Source organism: Tamandua tetradactyla, chromosome 1 (genome assembly GCF_023851605.1).
Source record: "Tamandua tetradactyla isolate mTamTet1 chromosome 1, mTamTet1.pri, whole genome shotgun sequence".
Lineage (NCBI taxonomy): Eukaryota > Metazoa > Chordata > Mammalia > Pilosa > Myrmecophagidae > Tamandua > Tamandua tetradactyla.
In genome coordinates, this window is record NC_135327.1 from 154,732,530 (window position 1) to 154,749,367 (window position 16,838).

Here is a 16,838-nt window from a genome sequence, read left to right on the forward strand (position 1 = left end):
TGCTTATGAATTTGGTTTGAGATGCCGGTAGATATCGACTGGAAATGTTTAACAGAAAGTTAAATGTTAACAGCTTGTGTTGGCACAGAAAGGCCTGCAATAGGCAGAATAATGTCCGTCTCCCAGCAAGATATCAAGGCCCTAATCTTCATAACCTATGTTACATAGCAAAAGGGAATTAAGGTTGCAGACACAATTAGAGTGCTAATCAGCTGACCTGAAGATAAGAACATTATTTGGGATTATGCTGACGGCCCGAATGCATCACAAGGGACCTTAAATGTGGAAGTACAAAGCAGAAGGGTTACTGTCAGAGTGACGTGTTGTAAGGAAGTTCAACATCCATCGGTGGCTTTGAAGACAGTAGGAGGCCATAAGCCAAGGAATACAGGCAACTTATAAAAACTGGGAAAAGATTCTCCACTAGAGTTTCCAGAGGGAAAGCAACCTTAATTTGCACCTCGATTTTAGCACACTGAAACCCATTTCAGACTTTTGACCTCCATAACTGTAAATATTATCTTGCATCATTTAAACCACTACTTTTGTGATAATTTTTTTACAAAAACCATAAGAAACGGAACCAATAGTTTTATTTTCAGAATTTTATAATCCAGCTGTTAATTATTAAAAATGTTATAAACTTTCAATTAAATTACATTAAAAACAAAAGTAAATAGATAATTAAAATTCACTGCTTTCTAATTATTTTACAAATATTTATGCACTGGAGGTTATTTACCTTATTTACCTCTATTGCATATATGTATTACAAATATCATATAATGGAGAGCTGTGCATTTGTTTTCCCAGCTCCGCATTCAGTGATGTCACATTGGTAACTTGAAAATTAGTCACGATGAGAGTACTGACACCATGTGAACCAACAAATGCTGCAAATCAGGGCTTGATGTTTGTTTTGTTGATTGCTTAGACTTCAGATAGAGAAAATGTTACTACTGCAGTCAAAACGTTAAAGTGTGTCATGTCTGTAGCTTTCCATTGTGGCTACTATAAATGTCAAGGAAATATTCCTCTGGTATTTGAAAAGTAGCTTCTGATTAAAAAAAATATTGTTCACAAGAGAGGAATTCTGACACAAGTCCTTGATGTTTCACTTTAGTCTTAATTGCTAATGCGAACAAAAATATCAATCAATATTCATGTTGCAACTATCATTTATCCGTTGCAACCAGAGTTTAGTTATAGGTACAAGAGTTCAGCAAAAATCAAGAAAAACATTCTATGAGAATAAATTGGCTACATGGTATTTAAAATATGCAACATTGTCTATTTTATTATTTGTAAATTGTGACACCTGTTTTATATCCAGTATATTTGTAATAAACTTATGCACATGCATGCATGCATATTTTTTTTTCTTGGAAAGCTGGCTATATGAAGCTGTAATTCAAAAAGGATTGATGCTAAAGATATATGTGGGAGTTCTCAGCCCATAGATTCTAAAGCTATGGATTTGCAGGGAATCATTAAATGCTTGATTGTACAAAATATGAATTGGACTCAATGTATATATTTTTTAACCTGAGTTTTTGAGTCAGTCTATAATGTACTATAAACATTTCCCTTGTGATAAATATTCTTCAGGAAAAACAGATTTATTACTGTATATTATTTCATTTTTGTGCATGTTCAAAAGTTTAATTATCCAGGTTTCTAATTTTGAACATAAGACATACCAATATTTAGTTATTATAAAACAATACCAAGTTAATTCTTTGGCTATAGTGTCATTTATTCCCATAATATAAAATAGTTGAATTGTTGTGTAAAACTGCATAAATATATTTTATATTTTTAAGATTCTTGATACATGTGAAATTTCTCTCTTGAGGAAAGTTGCACTTGTTTTTCCAAATGGCATGAATGTACGAGTCTCCATAAATTATCTACAAATATGGCCAGTATCATTTGAAATGACAAAAAAATCAGATAATACATACTTGAAAAATAGTCCTTTATTTCCATTTTAATTCAAACTTACTTTATAATCAGAAGGAGTTCTGTTCTTTCCCTCTGCAAGATTATTGGCCATCTCTGTTTTTTTATTTGGTGAATTGAGGGTTTATAGTATTTTGGCTTCTGTATATTGACCCCAAACAGACCCTGTTTGTGATCTCCTGAGGGACACATGGTGTGGTGGTCACAAGGGACACTCAGGAACGAGAATATTGGGGCTGAATCCTAACTCTGACTTCTGCTAGCAGTGTAACTTGAGTGGAGTTTCCTCTCTGTGTGCCTCGCTTAAATTTAAAGATAGTAATAGAACTTCAAAAGACTTTTGTGAGGATTAATCAGTTAATATGAAACATTTAAAAGGGTGCCAGGTAGTGAGGAATCAATAAACATCAGCTATTTTTAGAATGTTGGCCTTTCATTTTAGGTTTGTCAGAGTTACATATTACGGGCAACACACTGGTTGTTTACTTTATAAGCATGTATTATATTTTATATGCTACTTTAATGTTCTGCCTCCTTTATTAGACTATAGCCTGTTGAGGATAGAGTTGTATGCTCCTAGCACAAATCATAGTGATTACCATGTAATAGATATTCAGTAAATATCTCTTTGAATGTTTTGAGAAATTAATGTAGTTATAGGTGAATCAAAATTTTATCATTTTGAAGCTAATTCCAGCTGATCAAAATCTATTAGAGTTTTAGTGAGACATTTTTTTTTCAGCCGTCAAATTAGAAACATCTGCATGAAATTGCTGTATACTCCTAAGAAAGGAAATAGAGGTTAATAATACAGTTCATTTTTGATTATGCTTCTGGGAAGCCCACTGGTCAGCAACCCAACTCCCATCTCTGCAAACACACTCACACATAAACACATACAAGACACACAGTCAGACCTTCCTGATTAGCTTTTTATGATGCACTTTGAAATTGATCTTTGAGGACACTCTCTCACTTAAGGAGAGAAATTAAACCCCTACCCAGAAAAAAGAAAAGAAACTCAGGAAAAAAAGATCAGAAGGAATAGAAACTTAGAAATGTATATATATATATATATATGTTTATGCATATATTTTTATATGTGTGTATATATATGCATGTGTGTATACATATGTTTATATATAAGCATTCTTAAAATAATTCCATTATATCATTCATAAATGAAACCACTTGATATAAAAGAGGGAAAGGAAGAAAACAAGATTTCTTAAAAACAGAACTTCAGTGGCTTATTAAATAAGTACTTTTAAATAAGATGATTAGAGAATGAAGAAACAGAATGATCATGAAAGTAAAACAGTAAAAGATAATAGAATAGGAAAAAGATAAGGAAATTTGGATTCAGTCCAAAAGTTTGCTTAACATCTACCCAATGCAGGTTTTATAAGGAAAGAAGAAAGAAATGAGAGTGAAAGAAATTACCAGTTGAAGGACACAAGTTTCACATTCAAAAGGACCCGAAAGCTATTGAGCAAAATGAATGAAATAAGATCTGTACCATAACTGTGATTATGAAATCTCAGAATATTAGGTTTAAAGAGAAGAAGCTAAAAAATTCACTCTGTGAAAGAAACAAAGCCAAATGAAAAGTTAACAAATAGTTCACATTCAAAAGGCTAGGTTCAGAATAGCATTGGACATCTCAACAGTAACACTGAGGAAGAGAGAGTAAAAGAGAAAGCAATAGCCAAGACTTGCTCCTGAGGGTACGGATTTAGAGTAGCAGGACCAAGTCTACAGGAGACTATTCCAAGAAAATAGAAAAGGACTTATAAATTACCCAATGTTTAAATGAGTTGAGATTTATAGGAGTGAGTGAGGAAGATAGGGCTGCCAAATTAATGATTAATACACAGAAAAGTAAACAAACAAAAGAACAACAAAAAAAATAACAAGAAGATAAGGTAGTACAATTTTGAAGTTAAAAAGGTTTATAAGAAAGACACTATGATCAGAAAATACTACATGGTTGAACTGTAACAATATTCTCCTAGCATAAAAATCTAAACAATTGGGGTGCACGGGTGGTTTGGTGGAAAAATACTCGCCTTGCATGCAGGAGACCCAGGCTCGATTCCTGGATCATGCACCCCCCCCCCCCAAAAAAAAGAGCCATAAAAAAATCTAAACAGTTATTTATCCAAACAAAATTATGACATGTAAGGATGATGAGGGAGGTGATGGAGGGAAGTTTACTTTAAAACAGAAAGAAAACTAAAATTTAAAGAAATCAAAAAATAGCAATTAAATACATTATTTAGAAATATGAAAGGAACTACTAAAAGAAGTAACTAAAAGATTTGAAAGCAATTGTCATTGGGGAGTGGAACTACTATATTTAATTATAGATTTTATTATGATGTGATTTTTAAGGACCTTTACGTCTATGACTTTGATAAAAATAAAATAAAAATTTTAAAGACTAAAATAAATAAACTTAAATAAATGTTGGCGTCTGCAGCCACTAGAGGGCAATTATTTCCTGGAGATTTAGTTTAGACTCAAGAAAACTGGTCTCTACAGGTAGAGCTGGTCAAGCTCTGATCAAAAGGATCCTGTAGGCAATTAGCTAAAATAGCACAGTGTAATATGAAGAGGTTTAAACTTTTTAAAGATATGTCTTTACATTCTCATAAAAAGTGCACAAATAACATGGCAGAAAATCCTTCTTTTATAATAGTGCATTCTTCCTTGTAGACATAAAATTAAATTATCTTACAAAATATTTGGGGAGTTACTTGCCCCAATTCATTAGCCGGTCTTTGAGGAACATTGGACTAAACATGATACAAAAGTTCTTTCCAAGTTAAAATTTAACGACTTTACGAAGTAAGACCTACTTTGTATATAATGCTAATATGAGTGATTTGCTGCTATAGGGCAGGGCCTAAGTCTAATTCACTTTGTACATGCATGGAACACCATGATAAATAGGTAGGCTGTTCATGTGATTTAAGTTCCAAACTGGAACAATTTTAGAGAGGGGGGGTGATATTAATAATTAATTGCAGGTCCATATTAATGATTGGTCCGGAGCAAACTGAACATGTAGGCATCCTACCCAGAGCTGACTTCTTATGCTATGTAAGGATACCTCAGCCACTGAATAGTCAGCATGAAATAAGCAGCTGTGTTGGTTTTTAAAGCGTACCTAATTGATGAACATCTGGTGGCAGGTAGCCAGCCCATTAAAAATCAATTATACTCAACGACTTGCATCTGAGCCATACTGAACCAATCTCCTCACACTCATCACATCCACATGTTCCTGAATAAACACATGCACCACACAGACCAATGCCTTTGAACTTCGCCTGGGTGGAAGTGAGCTTCATCAGTGGCTCCTCTCTGACCCACACTGAAGAGAAGAATTCCTACTGATGCATGCCTGACTATTGACAGGTTAAAAGACCAGGCAGTGGTTTGAATAAAGCTCTAAAGGTAAGGGTTACCAGAACATTTGCTGCTCTGTGTTACTCTCCAGAGCAGCATCCAAAGCATATATACCATGAATAGAAGAAGCTGTGTTATAGAACAGGAGGTGACAGTGACCAGGGACTAGATTTAGGGCAATATAAGGGAATTAGAAGTGAGAAATCAACTCAAAGTGAGAGTGCAATTTCAGAATGAGTTGTGGAAAAATTGCCTAGATAAAGCTCTGCTCAGAAGCTAGATATTTGTTTTTGTGTTAGGACAATAAAGTTGCTACAGATAACACCTGGAAACAACCAAACATTCTTAATCTCCTTTTATGAGAAGCATAATCCAAGGGATTATTACGGTAGGTATCCAAGTTTGCCTGGGCTACTGTAACAGAGTACCACAGACTGGTTAGCTTAAATAACAGGAATCTATTGCCTCACAGATTTGGAGGCTAGGAGTCCATAATCTGGGTGTTAGCAGGGTCATGGTTTCTCCGAACTCTGTAGTGTTCTGGTGGTGTCTTGCTGGCAGTCCATAACTCCGTATCTGTCTCTATCGCATGACCAACTCTCTCCCCCTCTGCATCCTCCTGTTTCCTTCTGGCTCCTCCCACTGTGGCCAAATTTCCCCTGCTTATAAGGACTGTAGTCATATTGGATGAAGGTCCACCCTGAATCAGTTTAGCCTCACTTTAACTAATAACATCATCAAAGATGATTTACTAATAACATCTTCAAATCAAAGATTTGGAAGGAATGTAAATAACAATTTTCAAAATACTGTGATGTTTTGGAGACTTTATGGACCCCAGAAATTTATGTTATTACAATTAATCTATTCCTGCAGGTATGGAGCATTGTTAAATAGGATCTTTGGCGAATTGGGTCTGAATTTAAGATGTGACCCACCTCATTGAGGCTGGGTCTTAATCTTCTAGTTGGAGCACTTTATAAGAGGATGAATTTCAAACAGAGAGAAAGCCACAGAAACAGAAAGGAAGGAACTGCAGCCAGAAGCTGAAAGCAATGAAACCTGGAAGAACAGGGAGAAACCAGCTGATGCCACCATGTGCCTTGCCAGGTGACAGACGAGTCCAGAATCGCCAGCAGCCTGTCTCCAGGAGGAAGGTGTCACCATGCTGATGCCTATTTTTAGACATTTTCATGGCCTCAGAACTGTAAGCTTGTTAACTAATAAATTCCCATTTATTACCAGCCCATTTCTGGTATATTGCATTCCAGCAGCTTTAGCAAACTAAAACAAATACCACGAAATTGATAGACATGAAAAATTAGGAACAAACTATAGCTATAGTTTGTTTAATGCAGCTTTCATATAGAATAGTATAAACTTTTAAACATGAAATACATAAAACAAGTGGGTTAATCAATTATCCTGACTTTATACTTTAAAAAATGTTTTACTAATTTAAACTGTGTTTTAATGATTATCTGTTTATAATAAGAATTCAATTCTTACGTTTGAGAAGAACTTCAGAGGTGACTTATTGGTGTGAAGTAATTGAGGCTTTGAAGATGACTCAAGGTCAAATTTACCTCAAGTCATGGTCCTTGTAAATGGAGATTGGAAACTCAATTTCTGATCTTCTGACTCCAAATCCACTTATATTTTTAAATTGTTTTTAAATTCAAGGTTTATATTTCATATTGACATGTTTATGAAGAACTCAGCCTAGTTATGGCATAAAATATCTTAAATCTGTACTTAATATTTGGAGCTGAAGTATGAACACACTAGTTAAGCTAGTTAATTATTTCTTCTAATGGGCTTAATAATCTATCATTTGATCTTTGTAATTTATTGTAATGATCATTTTCTTATATATATTTACACATATGCAGACTACAGATATGCTTCTACTGCAATATATATGTATTTATATATATTTAAAATTTGTTATAAAATTATAATATTTATTAATTTTTTTCTAGAAAAATTAGTCCAGAATTTTTGGTTGATCTTGAAAACAATTTTTCAAATATGCATATATAATATTAGATAACCTAGTATTCATAAAATTCATAATTTGCATTTAAATTAAATGGCTAGATGTTTTCATACCCCTTTCAGTGTTGCATTTCCAGCTCTATTTTTAAACTACCTGCTCACTCATCCCAACACATTTTTTTCAGTTTCACTCTAGCCTTAGAAAATAGTCATTCAAGTACTTTATTGTGTGGTGTGACTTTTCCTGACAATGTCTGTTGCTCTGAAACAAAAAAGTACCCAGGGTGACAAAGAAAGAGTTTTCTACTATTTTACCCACGCTGAAAAGATGGGCCAGAGAGCTGTACAGCCCATAACAATGTGAAAATCTTTATATGAAGTTGTTCACCAGAGACTTGTCAATAGGCTGAGCCATATTGGATCTGGCAGTCTTTCTACTGGGACAGTATTTGCCTTGAAGTACTATCTTTTCTCTTTTTCAATGTCAGCCTGAAGGCTCCTAGACAACATGTGTTCATTTCATGTCTTAGAGATATTGCTTCTGGTATTGCAAATGCATTACCACATTGAGCTTTTTTGTAAAACAGATGGTACATATTAAGGTCTCTGTTTCTTGTACGATTTCTGTAACAATGGCACTGCATTCTTCACGTTGACAAAAGTATCATCAACATCCTGCAGTGCAGTCCTAGATTATGTCAGAATGGTAAATGAACACTTCAAGCAGAAAGATCAATGATGAGGGTGAACTGAACTCCTCAGAGAGCTAGGAACTGAAACTGGTCATTTCTCGACGCTGTTTTCTTAGAAACTTTAGTTAGGAAATACCTAGTTCTTCCAGTCTTCAGTGACCCTCTGTCAAACAGCTCTCAAAGTAAAACAAAAGCATATATGCAGACTACGTAACATTCAGAAAAAAGGTTTTGAGGCACAGTCTCCCAACAGCTCAGGAAGCCCAACCTTTGTCTGCCAAAGTGGTATCTTAAGAAAGAAAGTGCTTTCGTATAAATCTTGGGAATGTCAGTTAGCAATGTGTGTGAAATCTCTAAAAAAGTTAAGCTATTATTGGAGTTTAAAACCAGTTTGGGATTTATCTAAATAAGCTTATGGTATTAACTATCATTCATCGAATATTTATGTGGTGTAGTCTCTAATGTACTCTAAAAGGAAAAATTATTAGAAGCAATTTTGGGATTCAGCAAAGCAGTATATTTGGCCATTTACACACCCACCCCCAATGCCTTTGTCCATAATGACTTTTAATTTCTGCCTCTTGTTTGGAAACCAATTTTTATAACCCTCCTGATTTTTCTTATGAATAGTAAAACCTTAAAATAAGCACATTTTATTTATAATATTCTCATTTTATGCTGATTTTTCCTATCCTGAGTTTTCTAAATAAGTTATTATTATTACTGAAAAAGAACAGTGATCCTTCCAATAATTCAACAAATATCTAATATTTTTCAGGTCCCTACTATGTGTAAACACATCCCCAGATACTGGGAATTTAAAAAATTAAATACAAGTCCCTGCTACATCTCATAGTATTATATTTTAATGAAGAGAGAACTTTTAAATTTATTATATCATTAGAATTTAATATTGCAAGCTACAAAGAAGAAGAGGAACAACTTCTTTGTTTAAAAAATAAGAAAAATAACTTGGTCAGCTTTTCTTCATATACATATTTGCTATATTTCTTACAGGTGATAGAAGCAGTAATATCAAAAGGTCAATGGGTCATATGGGTATCCAAAACTTTTATTGATCTAATGCTGTTCCTGGACTTAATTTTGTTAGGATAATAAAAGAGATTTTTAATTCATTTCAGTTAAGTGCTCCTTTTACACACACATACACACACACACATTTTGCTTAAGGAGCTTTTTATTGGAAAAATGGATGTTTAAATACTCTTTGGAATCCCATGCAATTTTAAGGTGCAGTGAATATGGTTGTCATAAGCCAACATTTTCTTAGTATCTTTCATGTGCAAAGTATTATGCCAGAACATGGGAAACCAAGGAGATATGAGATAAGATACTACTTAAAAGATTTAAAATATGATAAAAAAAGCAGGGCACAGACAAAATTCTAGATGGTAGAACCAAATAGTAAGTGCTGAAGTAATTTAACTGATGTTAAAAACGTAAGAACTAAGAATCCGGAAGAGGTAATAATTATCAAAGACACATTCAAGGAAACTTCGTGGAAGAAGTGACAATTAAGCTGGACATTGCAGACATATAAATACTATGGTTAACAGCCTACTGTCTTGTACCTTGTGAAGATCTTTTCTTATTTATCTTCTAGAACCTGTATAATTGTACTTTTCACATTTAGAACTAAAATCCCCTCCTGGAAGTGATAATGACTACGTACAATATAAAGATTCATTTTGTTACTTTATGGAAATCCAATTTACATAGAACCATTTATTTAAAAAATAATTTACCCACTGAATTGGTTTATCTTAATATAAATCACGTGACTGGTTCTGTCTTGTGTTCCATTGCTCTGTTTAACTATCCCTCCACAAATTCCAAAATATTTTAGTAAGTCTAGGTAGTGCAGGTCCTCCAAATTACTTCTGCTTTCTCTCTTCCTCTTCTTCTTACAATTACCATTCTTTTGTTTTTGCCTTTTAGAATCATTTTGTGATCCCTACCCCTTAAAAAAAAAACTGCTCAGATTTTAATTGAGATCACATTGTATCTACAGATCAATTTGAAATGAATGAAATCCTTAAAATAGTACATTTTGGGGCGGGCCACGGTGGCTCAGCAGGCAAGAACGCTTGCGGGCCATACCAGAGGACCTGGGTTCGATTCCCGGTGCCTGCCCATGTAAAAAAAAAAGAGAAAAATAGTATGTTTTTGATTCAAGAATAAGACATATCCATATCCCTTAATTCATCTGTGTTCATTATTTTATATTAGTATATTTTGCTTGTAACTCTACAGGAGTCTTGCATTTCTTTATTAGATTAATTTCAAACTACTTGAAATTTTTTTTATGTTTACCTATTATAAATGTTATTTTTAAAAATTTCATTTTCAATCATTTGTTGCTAGTATATAGACATATGATTTTTTTTTTTTTTTTTTTTTTTTGCATGTGCAAGCACTGGGAATTGAACCTGGGTCTCCAGCATGGCAGGTGAGAACTCTGCCTGCTGAGCCACCATGGCATGCCCTACAATTGATGTTTATGTAGTGATTTTGTTTCTGACAATTTTGCTAAATTCATTTATTACTTCTAATACTTCATCTGTGATATGTTAAAATTTTCTCTGCATATAATTATATCATACAAAAAGTTTTATGTCTGTCTTTCTATACATATGTGCACACACATGGAATATATACATTGCTCTGTCTGAGACTTCCAACATAATGTTGAATAAGAATAATGATGGTGATTAGGATGGCCATCCTCATCTAATTTCTGATATTAGTTAAAAACACAGTTGTGTAATACTAGCAAATTTCTGACACTAACTATTCTATGTTTGGGTTAATGGAGAGAAGGAAGTTACTAATGTCAATATTAAATGAATTTTTATGATCTTTAAATAATATCTAGCCTCAGTGCTGAATCTTCTGGGTCATCATCTCCATGAAAGCCTGTATCATGACATGCTTGTCTTGCAGAGCTGGCTGGATTTTTTTTTTTCCATCTGCTGGTAAAGAGTTTATCCTTCTCATGAAGAAGTGCTTCACAGTCTCAGTTGTCTTCACTACGTGGTTGTCAGTTCCTACATCCATGAGCATGTTTTCCCTATCATGGAACTTCCCATGGTACATCAGAACATGGAGAAAAAGATCCTGGGTTAACAAGTAGGGAAATTGAGTCTAGAGTCATGGCTCTACCACTAATTAGGTGTCTGCTTTGGAAAGTCATTGAACTAAACACTTCATTTTTCTATTCTATAAAAATGAGAATAACAATATTTATATCAGACCTAGACTGGAAGGTATACTGGATGTGGGAAATTTAGCAACCTGCATGACACACAGTGAGAGTACATTGCATGATGATGATGCAATTTATTTCTGAATAAGGCAAGTTTAATCTGTTTTTCTATATGTTAAAGAAATAGAATATGAATTATTTATCATTATCTTTAACTTTTGTTGTGGTACAGATATGCTGGCAATAAATTATCTTAGTTTTAGTTTATTTGAAGATATCTTGATCTGATCTTCATTCTGAAAAGATATTTTTGCTGGATATAAAAGTGTGGGATGACAGTTTTTACTTTCAGTACTTTAAAAGAATTTTCCCACTGTTCCCTGGACTTCATAGTTCCTGATGAAAAGTCAATCAAGATGGAATATTCCCTATTATCTCATCTCAAAATCTGAAAAATCTTCTAGTTCATTGGTCCCTATATTGGTCATCTACAGTCTGGAGTTAAAGCCATTTTACTGAGTTTTCATTTTCAGATACAGAATTCTTGTTTCTCTGCTGAGAATTCCTATCTTTTCAGTTATTGTGAACATATTATCTTAATGGTGTTGACCATACTTATAATAACTTTTATTTTTTTTAGCATGAGCAGGCTCCAGGAATTGAACCTGGATCTCTGGCATGGCAGGCAAAAATTCTGCCACTGAGCCACCATCACACCACCCTATGACAACTTTTTAAAATTCATTCTGCAAATTTCAATAGCCAACTTCCTTGGAATTGGTTTCCCTATTGATTATTTTCCTTTGGAGAATAGTTCACATTTTCTTTGTTTATCTCATGTCTGATAACTTTGGATGGCGTATTGTACATTGTGACTCTTCTGTTTTACAGATTCTGGATTCTATGCTCTTTTTCTAGAAGGTAATGATGTATTTTTTTAGTGGTCAATTAACTTGGTTGAATTCAATTTAAAAATGTGTCTTAGGTGCTGCTCAAATCTAATTTTAGTTCTTTTATATTAAGCTACATACAGGATTCATGGCTCAGCCAGACAGCTAGGCAAGGTTGAAATATTACGGGACTTATGCTCTCCAATTCTTTTCCTTCTGGAATTTCTTTTGACTTTCTGGCAGCTGTGCTTGAACAAAAATCTTTCTGCTTGTTTGGACCAGAAAAACTGCCAATTTTCTATCAGGCTGCCCTTAGACTAAAAGTTACTTTAAAACAAACAAACAAACAAAAAAAAGGTGCAAACTCAGGCAATCATTTGAGCTGTTCCCCTCTTTAAAGCGTTCATTATCCTTTATATTCTGACTTCTATTGTTAGTTCTTTAGTCCCTGTCATTCCCTGTATTTTGTCCATAGTTTATAACAGCTTTCCAAAGAAAGACTGAGTCAATGAGCTGATTGCCAGGTGATTGTGGAAGTTGCATTTCTGCAGCATAGTTGTTGCTATTAATAGAATCCTCTCAAAGAAACAGAACAATGAGGGCAGCCAAATAAAAATAATTCTGCCTCAGACAGTATTAACAAATATACCTGGTGTTAAAGGTGATAAATGATTCATAGGAACACCAACATATAAGAAAGTAAGGACAAAATATCAATAGCTTAAGAGCAATGTGGCATCAGTAGCTCTGGGGGAGGAAGAGGAGAGAGATGCCACAAAGCAAACCCCACAATCTCAAATTGGCACTCATTGGCAGTCCAATCTGAATGTGGCAACTGCAACTTGGGGTGTTTTATTGGGATAAAACACCTATATTTTGTTGAAAATACAGCTGTATCAATCTTAAACAGACTGTGGTAAGTCAAAGTAATGTTTTCAAAGATGAATATTTCAATCCCTGGAGCAACCACTAAGAAAATAACTTCAAAAATTAACTATAAAACTAATATAGGAATTAAAATGAAACTCTAAGACCTATTTTACACAGAGGAAGACATAAAAGGAGGAACACAAGAACCAAAAAGTACATGACATATTGAAAGTAAACAGAACAATGGTAGCTATAAATTCTACCACATCAATAATTACTCCAAAATTGACTGGACTAAGTAATTAATTCAAAAGGAGATAGAGTCTACACTTTTGATTCAAAGAGAGAAAGAGGTTGAAATTAAAAGGATAAGGTAGAACATGCATTAGCCATTAAGGAAATGAAAACCAGAACCTCAATGAGATGCCATTTTACACCAACATAATGGCTATTATTTAAATAATAGAAAATAACAAGTGTTGAGGATGCAGATAAATAGAATTACAGTGCATTGTTGCTTGGGAATATAAAATGTAAAAGGACTCAAGCAGAATGCAAAATGGTATAGCCACTGTGGAAAGCAATATGCTGATTCCTCAAAAAGTTAAATGTAAAATTACCATATGACCTGGCAATTCCACTTCCAGACATATACCCAAAGAAAGTGAAAAAGAAAAGGCCTCAAACAGATTCTTGTACACAAATGTTTATAACAGCATTATTCACAATAGCTGAAAATTGTAAACAATCCAAATGCTCATTAAGAAATAAATGGATAAAGAATATGTGGTACATGCATACATACAGTGGAATAAGAAAGAATGAAGTTATGAGACATGCTGCAACATGGAAGAACCTTGAAACTACTACACTCAGTAAAATACACAGGGCACATGACAAATATTGTGTGATGTCTCGTCAAAGAGCTGACTAGAAATAGCAAATTCACAGAGAGAGAAAGCAAGCTAGAGGTTACCAGAGGATGGGGGAAGGGAGAAGGGAGAGTGTTGGTTTGTAAAATTAAAATTAAAAAGATTTTAAAAACCCATGTCATACAAAGAATACGAAAATAAAAAGTGAATGGGTACATCAATACCAGACAAAATAGATATTAAGAATATAACTATTAGGGACAAAAAGGGATGTTCAAAAATAGTGGTATTGTCAATATATATGCAGGCACTTAACCACAAAGCCCTGTGCTACATGAAATCTAAAAAATGACAGAGTTGAAAGGAGTAATAAAGAATTCATAATTATGGTTCGATTTTTAAATACTTCTCTTTCAATAACTGACAGCATAACTAGTCAGAAAATCAGTAAGGATATAGAAGACTTGACTAGCACTGGGAACCAACATGACCAAATTGATATAAAATATTTCACCTCAAAACTTGAAAATATATATTAATTTTCAAAATATATATTTTCAAAACTTGAAAATATATATTATTTTCAAGTATATGTGAAACATTTTACAGGATAGGTCATATGCTAGAGCATAAAAAAAGATAAATATAAAAGTATTGAAATAATACACAGCAAAATCTCCAACTTAACCAATTAAATTAGAAATCAAGAACAGAAAGAAATTTGGGAAATCCTGCAATATTTGCAATTACATCACACATCTGTAAATAACTCAAGCACCCTACAAACAATCCTGAACTGAATACAACATAAAAACATGCATGGGATTCTGCTAAATCAGTACATAGGGGGACATTTGCAGACTGAAACATTAGAAAGGAAGAAAGATTTAAAGTCAATAATAAGTTTCCATCTCAAGATGGAATCAGTCTTTATAAGAAGGAAGGAAATAAGAAATATCAAAACAGAAAACAATGAAATAAGAAATTGAAAAATAATAGAGAAAATCAATTTGATAAATGAAAATGTAACAACGTTGATAAACATTTAGACTGACCAATGACAGTAGGGTACAAAGATTAAAATGACCAAAATCAGGAAAGAAAGAGTAGATATTACTACAAACCATACAGAAATAGAAAGGATCATAAAGGAATATTATTAACAACTATATCCTAAAAAATAGCTTAAATGTAATGAGAAAATTAATAGAGACACAAATGACCAAAAGTGAGTTAAGAAGAAATATCTGAATAGACCTATATCAAGTAAGTAAATTGAATTAGTAATTGATTTTCCCACAAGAAAAAAGTAAAGTTTCAAATGTTTCACTGGTGAAATCTATTAAACATTTAAGGAAGAAATTATATTAATCCTACGCAAATTATTTCAGAAAATAAGGGAAGCAGGATTTCTAACTGATTTTATAAGACTAGCAATGAAAGAAAAATGCAGTCTGAATCACTTATGAGTTTAGATCCAAATATTCTTAACAAAATATAAGCAGAGTCTAGAAACACATAAAGAATATTGCACCATGACGACCATTCCTGGTCTATTCCAGGAATGCAAGTTTGGTTTAACATTAGACAATGAATTAAAATGAATTAGTGTAATGTTCAATATTAATAGACTAAATGGCACAGATTATACGATCATCACAATAGATGCACAAAAAAATTCAACAAAATACAACACCTATTCATGATAAAAACGATCAAAAAAAGTAGGAACAGAAGACATTATCCTAAACTTGATATAGAGCATCTGCAAAAACACCTACAGCTAACATCATACTTGATTGTGAAAGACTGAATGCTTGTTACCTAATATGAGGAACAAGTCAAAAATATCTGTTTTTACCACATCTATTCAACATTCTCAAGGAGGTTGTGGCCAATGCAACAGGGCAGCAATTATAAATTAAAGATGAACATATTAGAAGGAAAAATAGAAACTGTCTTTAGTCGTGTCAACATGACCTTGAATATAGATAATCCTATGAAATATGGAAAAATACTGTCTGACTTAACAAGTTTAGCAAGGGTACAAGATGCAAAATTAATGATATTTATGAAATATTACCAATGAATATTTCAAAAATGAAACTAAGAAAATAATTTCATTGCAATAGCATCCAAAAAGTACTCAGGCATAAATTTAACAAAAGATGCAATATTTATACATTAAAAAACCTATTTCTGGGGTGCATAGATGGTTTGGTGGTAAAATGCTCGCCTTCCATGTGGGAGACCCAGGTTCAATTACTGGATCATGCACCCACAAAAAAACCCTACTTTTGAGAGGAATTAAAGAAGATCTAAATAAATGATTAAACATACTATGTTCATGGATTTAAAGATGATAGTCTTAAGATGGCAGTTATCCTCAAACTGATCTATAAATAATAATAAAAATCCTTATAACTCTTAGAAAAATCCCAGTGCCTTTTTTTTGTGGAAAGGGAATACTGATTCTAAAATTCATAATAAAAGTCAAAGGATCTAATATATCCAAAGCCATATGAAAAATAAAAAGAGGAAAAAAGAGAATTTGGACCCTAATCCTGCACTATACTAATAAAAATTAACTAAAATGTGTCACAAGCCTAAATGTAAGAACTAATACTAAAAAACTAGAAAATAAAATGCATGTATGATGTTCTTGTATGACCTTAATTTAAGGAACAATTTCTTAGTTGTAATACCAAAGACTGATACACAAGAGAAAAATGTTATATTGGTCTTCATTTAAAAAATAAAGACACAAGTCACATACTGAGCAAAAAATTTTGAAAATAATATGTCTGATATAAAAAATTGTACTCAAGAGATCTTAGAAATCAAAAATAAGAAGACAGCTTTTAAAAATGCCCAAAATAATGTAATAGATATTTCACCAAATAAGATATACTAT

General features: G+C 33.1%; 1 pseudogene; it reads left to right on the forward strand.

Annotated features, from left to right (window-relative positions):
* LOC143681512 (magnesium transporter MRS2 homolog, mitochondrial-like) overlaps positions 1-16,838 on the forward strand; it is a 115,509-nt pseudogene that overhangs the window by 29,316 nt on the left and 69,355 nt on the right.